We start from the raw sequence: 7520 nt of genomic DNA on the forward strand, positions 1-7520 counted from the left end.
TAGGTTGATACTTGCCCCAAGATCACATAAAGCTTGCTTGGTGCAAGTGCCCTCTAATGTGCATGGTATCATAAAGCTCCCAGGATCTTTAAGCTTCTCAGGTAAGCTTTTCAGAATGACTGCACTGCATTCTTCAGTGAGGTAAACTTTTTCAGTTTCCCTCCAATCCTTCTTATGACTTAAGATCTCTTTCATGAACTTAGCATAAGAGGGTATTTGCTCAAGTGCTTCTGTAAACGGAATCTTTATTTCAAGAGTCCTGAGATAGTCTGCAAAGCGGGCAAATTGCTTATCCTGTTCTGCTTGGCGGAGTTTTTGAGGATAAGGCATTTTGGCTTTGTATTCCTCAACCTTAGTTGCTGCAGGTTTATTACCTATAGAAGTGGGTTGGGAAGCCTTTTTAGAAGGGTTGTCATCAGCACTTGTATGTGACTGATCCCCCACTGGCATTTGAATGCCAGGGGTGGAAGCTGGAGTGGCGTTAGACGCCACCTCCTTCTTTGTTACTGGCGTTTGAATGCCAGAACCATGCTCCCTTTGGGCGTTCAACGTCGGATTCATGCTTGTTTCTGGCGTTGAACGCCAAGAATGATCATGGTCTGGGCGTTCAGCGCCAGCTTTATTCCTCTCTGGGCTCTGACTGTCCTCAGAGGGATTTTGATTAGCCATTTTTTCATTTCTTGGTTTCCTGCTTCTTTGAAGTGAGGTATTTAATGTTTTCCCACTTCTTAATTGAACTGCTTGACATTTTTCTGCTATTTGTTTTGACAGTTGCTTTTCTGTCTGCTTTAATTGTACTTCCATATTCCTATTAGCCATTCTTGTTTCCTGTAATATTTCCTTGAATTCGGCTAGCTGCTGAGTTAGAAAATCTAATTGCTGATTGAATTCATTAGCCTGATCCACTGGACTGAGTTCTGCAGTTATTGTTTTAGCTTCTTCTTTCATGGAAGATTCACTGCTTAGGTACAAATGTTGATTTCTGGCAACTGTATCAATAAGCTCTTGAGCTTCTTCAATCGTTTTTCTCATATGTATAGATCCACCAGCTGAGTGGTCTAGAGAAATCTGAGCTTTTTCTGTAAACCCATAGTAGAAGATGTCTAATTGCACCCATTCTGAGAACATTTCAGAGGGGCATTTTCTTAGCATCTCTCTGTATCTCTCCCAGGCATCATAAAGAGATTCATGATCTCCTTGTTTGAAGCCTTGGATGCTTAGCCTTAGCTGTGTCATCCGTTTTGGAGGGAAATAGTGATTCAGGAATTTTTCTGACAGCTGCTTCCATGTTTTTATGCTGTTCTTAGGCTGGTTATTTAACCACCTCTTAGCTTGATCTTTTACAGCAAATGGAAACAGTAATAATCTGTAGACATCCTGATCTACTTCCTTATCATGTACTGTGTCAGCAATTTGCAAAAATTGTGCCAGAAACTCTGTAGGTTCTTCATGTGGAAGACCAGAATACTGGCAGTTTTGCTGCACCATGATAATGAGCTGAAGATTCAACTCAAAGCTACTAACTCCAATGGAGGGTATACAGATACTACTCCCATATGAAGCAGTAGTGGGGTTAGCATATGACCCCAGAGTCCTCTTGGACTGTTCATTTCTACTTGCTTCCATGATGGAATACAAGGGATAATTTATATGTTGATATTATTTTTTTTTTTGAATTAATTTTTTTTATAAAATAAAATAAAAAAAAACGAAATAAATAAAAGAAATTGGAAATATTTTGAAATTGAAATTTGAATTTTTTTTTATATAAAATTTTCGAAAAAAAAGTAGTTCAAAATTAGTTAGAGAATATAATTTTTTTGAATTTTGAATTTTATGATGAAAGAGAAAAACAAACAAAAGACACAAGACTTAAAATTTTTAGATTTAATGCTCCTTATTTTCGAAAATTTTTGGAGGGAAAACACCAAGGAACACCAAACTTAAAAATTTTAAGATCTAGACACAAGAAAAACTCAAGAACACTTTGAAGATTCACAAGAACACCAAGAACAAAAGAAAGAACACCAAACTTAAAATTTTTAGAAAACCAAGACAAATTTTCGAAAATTAAAGAAAGATTAACAAGAAAACACCAAACTTAAAGTTTGGCACAGGATTAATTCAAGAAAAATTATTTTTGAAAAAGATTTTCAAAAGAACTGGTGCTCAATCATCAAAAATATAAACCAAGGCTCTAGCCAATTGGGAGCAAATATAACACTTGTTTTGAATATGTATAATTTTTATAGATAGATTAAATTTTTGAAAACTAATGTTTTGAAAAAGCACAAGAAAAACAAGACTCAGAACAAGAAAAATTAAAGATCAAACAAGAAAAATAAACAAGAACAACGTGAAGATCAAGAAAGAACAAAGAACACTAATACGAAAATTTCAAAGAAAAATATAAAATATGCAAGTGACACCAAACTTAGAACAAGACACTAAACTCACGAAAAATTAACAATTAATAAAGAAAAATAATAAATTTTGAAAAGAAATTTTTTTTTTTTGAAAAGAAACTATCCTATCAAGATTTAATGACTCTATAACAATAAAAATAAATTATTCCTAATCTAAGAAATAAAATAAACCTTTAGTTGTTCAAACTCGAATAACCCCCGGCAACGGCACCAAAAACTTGGTGCACGAAATCTTAATCTCAATATCAAAATCAAAATTTCTTATGATCTCGTACCACTAACCAGCAAGTGCACTGGGTCGTCCAAGTAATACCTTATGTGAGTAAGGGTCGATCCCACGGAGATTATTGGTTTGAAGCAAGCTATATTTATTTTATTAATCTTAGTCAGGAGGCCAGTAAGATTATTTGGATTTAATTGTAAGAAGTCAAAGTGTTAAAATTATTAGAAAATTAAAAGAGAATCAAAGCGTTACTTGTTGTTCAGTAATGAGAAATATGTTGGAGTTTTGGAGATGCTTTGTCCTCTGAACTTCAACTCTTCCTTGAAATCCTTTTCCACACGCAAAATCCCTTCTATGGCAAGCTCTATGTAGGGTGTCACCGTTGTCAATGGCTACTTCCCATCCTCTCAGTGAAAACGTTCCTATGCTCTGTCACAGCACGGCTAATCATCTGTCGGTTCTCAATCAGGTTGGAATAGAATCCATTGATTCTTTTGCGTTTGTCACTAACGCCCAGTCTTCAGGAGTTTGAAGCTCGTCACAGTCATTCAATCCCGGAATCCTACTCAGAATACCACAGACAAGGTTTAGACTTTCCGGATTCTCATGAATGCCGCCATCAATCCAGCTTATACCACGAAGATTCTGAGTAATGAATCTAAGAGATACTCATTCAATCTGATGTAGAACGGAGGTGGTTGTCAGACACACGTTCATGGACTGAGGAAGGTGATGAGTGTCACAGATCATCACCTTCTCCATAATTAAGCGCGAACGAACATCTTATATAAGAACAAGCGTGTTTGAATGGAAAATAAAGGAATTGTATTAATTCATCGAGACGCTGCAGAGCTCCTCACCCCCAACAATGGAGTTTAAAGACTCATGCCGTCAAAAAGTATGTAATTCAGATCTGAAAAATGTCATCAGATACAAGATAAGTCTCTAAAAGTTGTTTAAATAGTAAACTAGTAACCTAGGTTTACAGAATATGAATAAACTAAGATAATTGGTGCAGAAATCCACTTCTGGGGCCCACTTGGTGTGTGCTGGGGCTGAGACTAAAGCTATCCACGAGTAGAGGCTTTTCTTGGAGTTAAACTCCAAGTTATGACGTGTTTTGGGCGTTCAACTCCGGATCATGACGTTTTTCTGGCGTTTAACTCCAGACAGCAGCATGTACTTGGCATTCAACGCCAAGTTACGTCGTCTATCTTCGCACAAAGTATGGACTATTATATATTGCTGGAAAGCCCTGGATGTCTACTTTCCAACGCCGTTGAGAGCGCGCCAATTGGACTCCTGTAGCTCCAGAAAATCCATTTCGAGTGCAGGGAGGTCAGGATCCAACAACATCAGCAGTCCTTTTTCAGCCTAAGTCAGATTTTTGCTCAGCTTCCTCAATTTCAGCCCGAAAATACCTGAAATCACAGAAAAATACACACACTCATAGTAAAGTCCAGAAATATGATTTTTGCTTAAAAACTAATAAAATTCTATTAAAAACTAATTAAAACATACTAAAATCTACATGAAATTACCCCCCAAAAGCGTATAAAATATCCGCTCATCAGAGCGCTACTTTGCTTTGGGGTGAGGCTCCAGCTTCAAACCTTGGTGGAAGCATATTGGTTTATTTTCACTTATTTTTGGACCTTAAAGATGCCTTTCATTCATGCCTCAATTTTACGCCAAATATGGATTACTATATATCGTTGGAAAGCTCTGAATGTCAGCTTTCCAACGCAACTAGAACCACATCAATTGGACGTCTGTAGCTCAAGTTATAGCCCTTTGAAGAAGGCATGGTCATGTTGTGAGCGCCCAGATTTTACCTTAGCGAAAATTCTTGCTTCCAACCTCACTTTGCTTCACGATTCTGCTCTGCCATTGGCAAGAGCAGGGCAGTGTGTGCTGATTGCCTATTCTCCTTTAATTTGGTCATGGGCCACGCTTTTAAAAGCGTGGCCTAAGGCTCCAAAGTGTGCCCCAACTTCAAAGTGTGTCCCAAAGCTCTTTTTTTTCTCTTTTTTGTGCTTCTTTGCTTCTTTTTCTTCTTATTTCCTACAAGATTTATAAAATTAAAAGATCAAGGAAATATACCAATTAAGTATAAAAGCATTCAATATTTAAGCACAATCTATCAATTTCTTGTATGAAAAATCATAGAAAAATAGGTATATGATGACTTGTCATCAATACCTCTTTAAAAAATGTTAAATTTATAGCTCAATTGGTTAGAGTGTTGTGTTTATGTTCTTGGTAATTGGCTATCTTCATTTTAAAACTTTTTCAAAAAGAATTTTTTTATTAAATCTTGTGTCAATTTTTAAGTTTAGTGTTTTCTTTTTATTTTCCTTGTGATTTTCGAAAATTTGTTTTGGTTTTCTAAAAATTTTAAGTTTAGTGTTCTTTTTATGTTTTTGAGTCTTTTGAGTCTTTGAATTTTTGATCTTCGTGTTCTTGTGAATCTTCAAAGTGTTCTTGAGTCTTTTTTGTGTTTTGATCATAAAATTTTTAAGTTTGGTGTTCCTTGGTGTTTTTCCTCCAAATTTTCAAAAATAAAGAGCATTAGATCTAAAAATTTTAACTCTTGTGTCTTTTTATTGTTTTTCTCTTTCCTCATTTAAAATTCAAAAATCAAAAAATATATTTTTCTCATTCCACTCATAATTTTCGGAAATTTAGCATTAAATTAGTCATCAATTTTAAAAATCATATCTTTTCAAATCATATCTTTTGCAATCAAATCCTTTCAATCATATCTTTTTCAAAACATCCTAACCACTTTTTCTCTCTCTTCATTTTTCGAAAATCTTCACCCATTTTTATTTATTTTATTTTAATTTATTTTATTTTTGAAAAAATAAATAAATAAATAAATAAATAAAAATATATTTTTTATAGTACTATTTCAATCTCTATTTCACATCATCTCCCTTTCTCCATCATGGACCTAAGTGGAGGTGAACAGTCCTGAAGGACTCTGGAGTCATATGCTAACCCCACTACTGCTTCATATAGGAGTAGTATCTGTGTACCCTCCATCGGAGTCAGTAGTTTTGAGTTGAATCCTCAGCTCATTATCATGGTGCAGCAAAGTTGCCAGTATTTCGGTCTTCCACAGGAAGAACCTACAGAGTTTCTGGCACAGTTTTTACAAATTACTGACATAGTACATGATAAGGAAGTAGATCAGGATGTCTACAGATTATTACTGTTTCCATTTTCTGCAAAAGGCCAAGCTAAGAGGTGGTTAAATAACCAACCTAAGGCTAGCATAAGGACATGGAAACAGCGATAAGAGAAATTCCTGAATCAATATTTCCCTCCAAAACGGATGACACAGCTAAGGTTGAACATCCAAGGCTTTAAACAAGGAGATAATGAATCTCTTTATGGTGCCTGGGAGAGATACAGAGAAATGCTAAGAAAATGCCCCTCTGAAATGTTTTCAGAGTGGGTGCAGTTAGACATCTTCTATTATGGGCTTACAGAGAAAGCTCAGATGTCTTTGGACCACTCAACTGGTGGATCTATACACATGAGAAAGACAATTGAAGAAGCTCAAGAGCTCATTGATACAGTTGCTAGAAATCAGCATCTGTACCTAAGTGGTGAGTCTTCCATGAAAGAAGAGGCTAAAACAGTAACTGCTGAACTCAGTCCTGTAGAAGAAGTTACTGAATTCAATCAGCAATTAGATTTTCTAACAAAACAGCTAGCCGAATTCAAGGAGATACTACAAGACACAAGAATGGCTAATATGAATATGGAAGTACAGTTGAAGCAAACAAACAGCAGTTATCAAAACAAATAACAGAAGAGTGCCAAGCAGTTCAATTAAGAAGTGGGAAAATATTAAATACCTCACTTCAAAGCAGCAAGAAGCCAAGAAATGAACAAACTGCTACCCAAAATCCCTCTGAGGACAGTAAGAGCCCAGATAGGAATAATTCTGGCGCTCAAACGCCAGAAAAAGGTGGAGAGCTGGCGTTAAACGCCCAACCCATGCTCAGTTCTGGCATTCAAATGCCACTAACAGGCAAGGAGTTGGCATTAAATGCCAAAGGGAAGCTCAATTCTGGCGTTCAAATGCCAGAAACAGGTAAGGAGTTGGTGTCCAACGCTAATCCAGCTTCCAACCCTGGCATTCAAATGCCAGTGAGGGATCAGACACATACAAGTGCTGATAGCAACCCCTCTAAGAAGGCTTTCCCAACCACCTTTGTAGGAAATAAACCTGCAACAACTATGGTTGAGGAATACTAAGCCAAGATGCCTTATCATTAGAAACTCCGCCAAGCAGAGCAGGATAAGCAATTTGCCCGCTTTGCAGACTATCTCAAGACTCTTGAAATTAAGATTTCGTTTGCAGAGGCACTTGAGCAAATACCCTCTTATGCTAAGTTCATGAAAGAGATCTTGAGTCATAAGAAGGACTAGAGAGAAACTGAAAAAGTTTTCCTCACTGAAGAATGCAGTGCAGTCATTCTAAAAAGCTTACCAGAAAAGCTTAAGGATCCTAGAAGCTTCATGATACCATGCACATTAGAGGGTACTTGTACCAAGAAAGCTCTATGTGATCTTGGAGCAAGTATCAACCTAATACCTGCATCCACTATCAAAAAGCTTGGTTTGACTGAAGAAGTCAAACCAACCTGGATATGTCTCCAACTTGCTAATGGCTCCATTAAATACCCATCAGGCGTGATTGAAGACATGATTGTCAAGGTTGTGCCATTTGCCTTTCCCACTGACTTTGTGGTGCTGGAAATAGAGGAGCACAAGAGTGCAACTCTCATTCTAGGAAGACATTTCCTAGCAACTGTACGAACCCTCATTGACGTCCAAAAAGGGGAATTAACCCT

The sequence above is a fragment of the Arachis stenosperma genome, chromosome 3 (assembly GCF_014773155.1).
Source record: "Arachis stenosperma cultivar V10309 chromosome 3, arast.V10309.gnm1.PFL2, whole genome shotgun sequence".
In the NCBI taxonomy this organism is placed as follows: domain Eukaryota; kingdom Viridiplantae; phylum Streptophyta; class Magnoliopsida; order Fabales; family Fabaceae; genus Arachis; species Arachis stenosperma.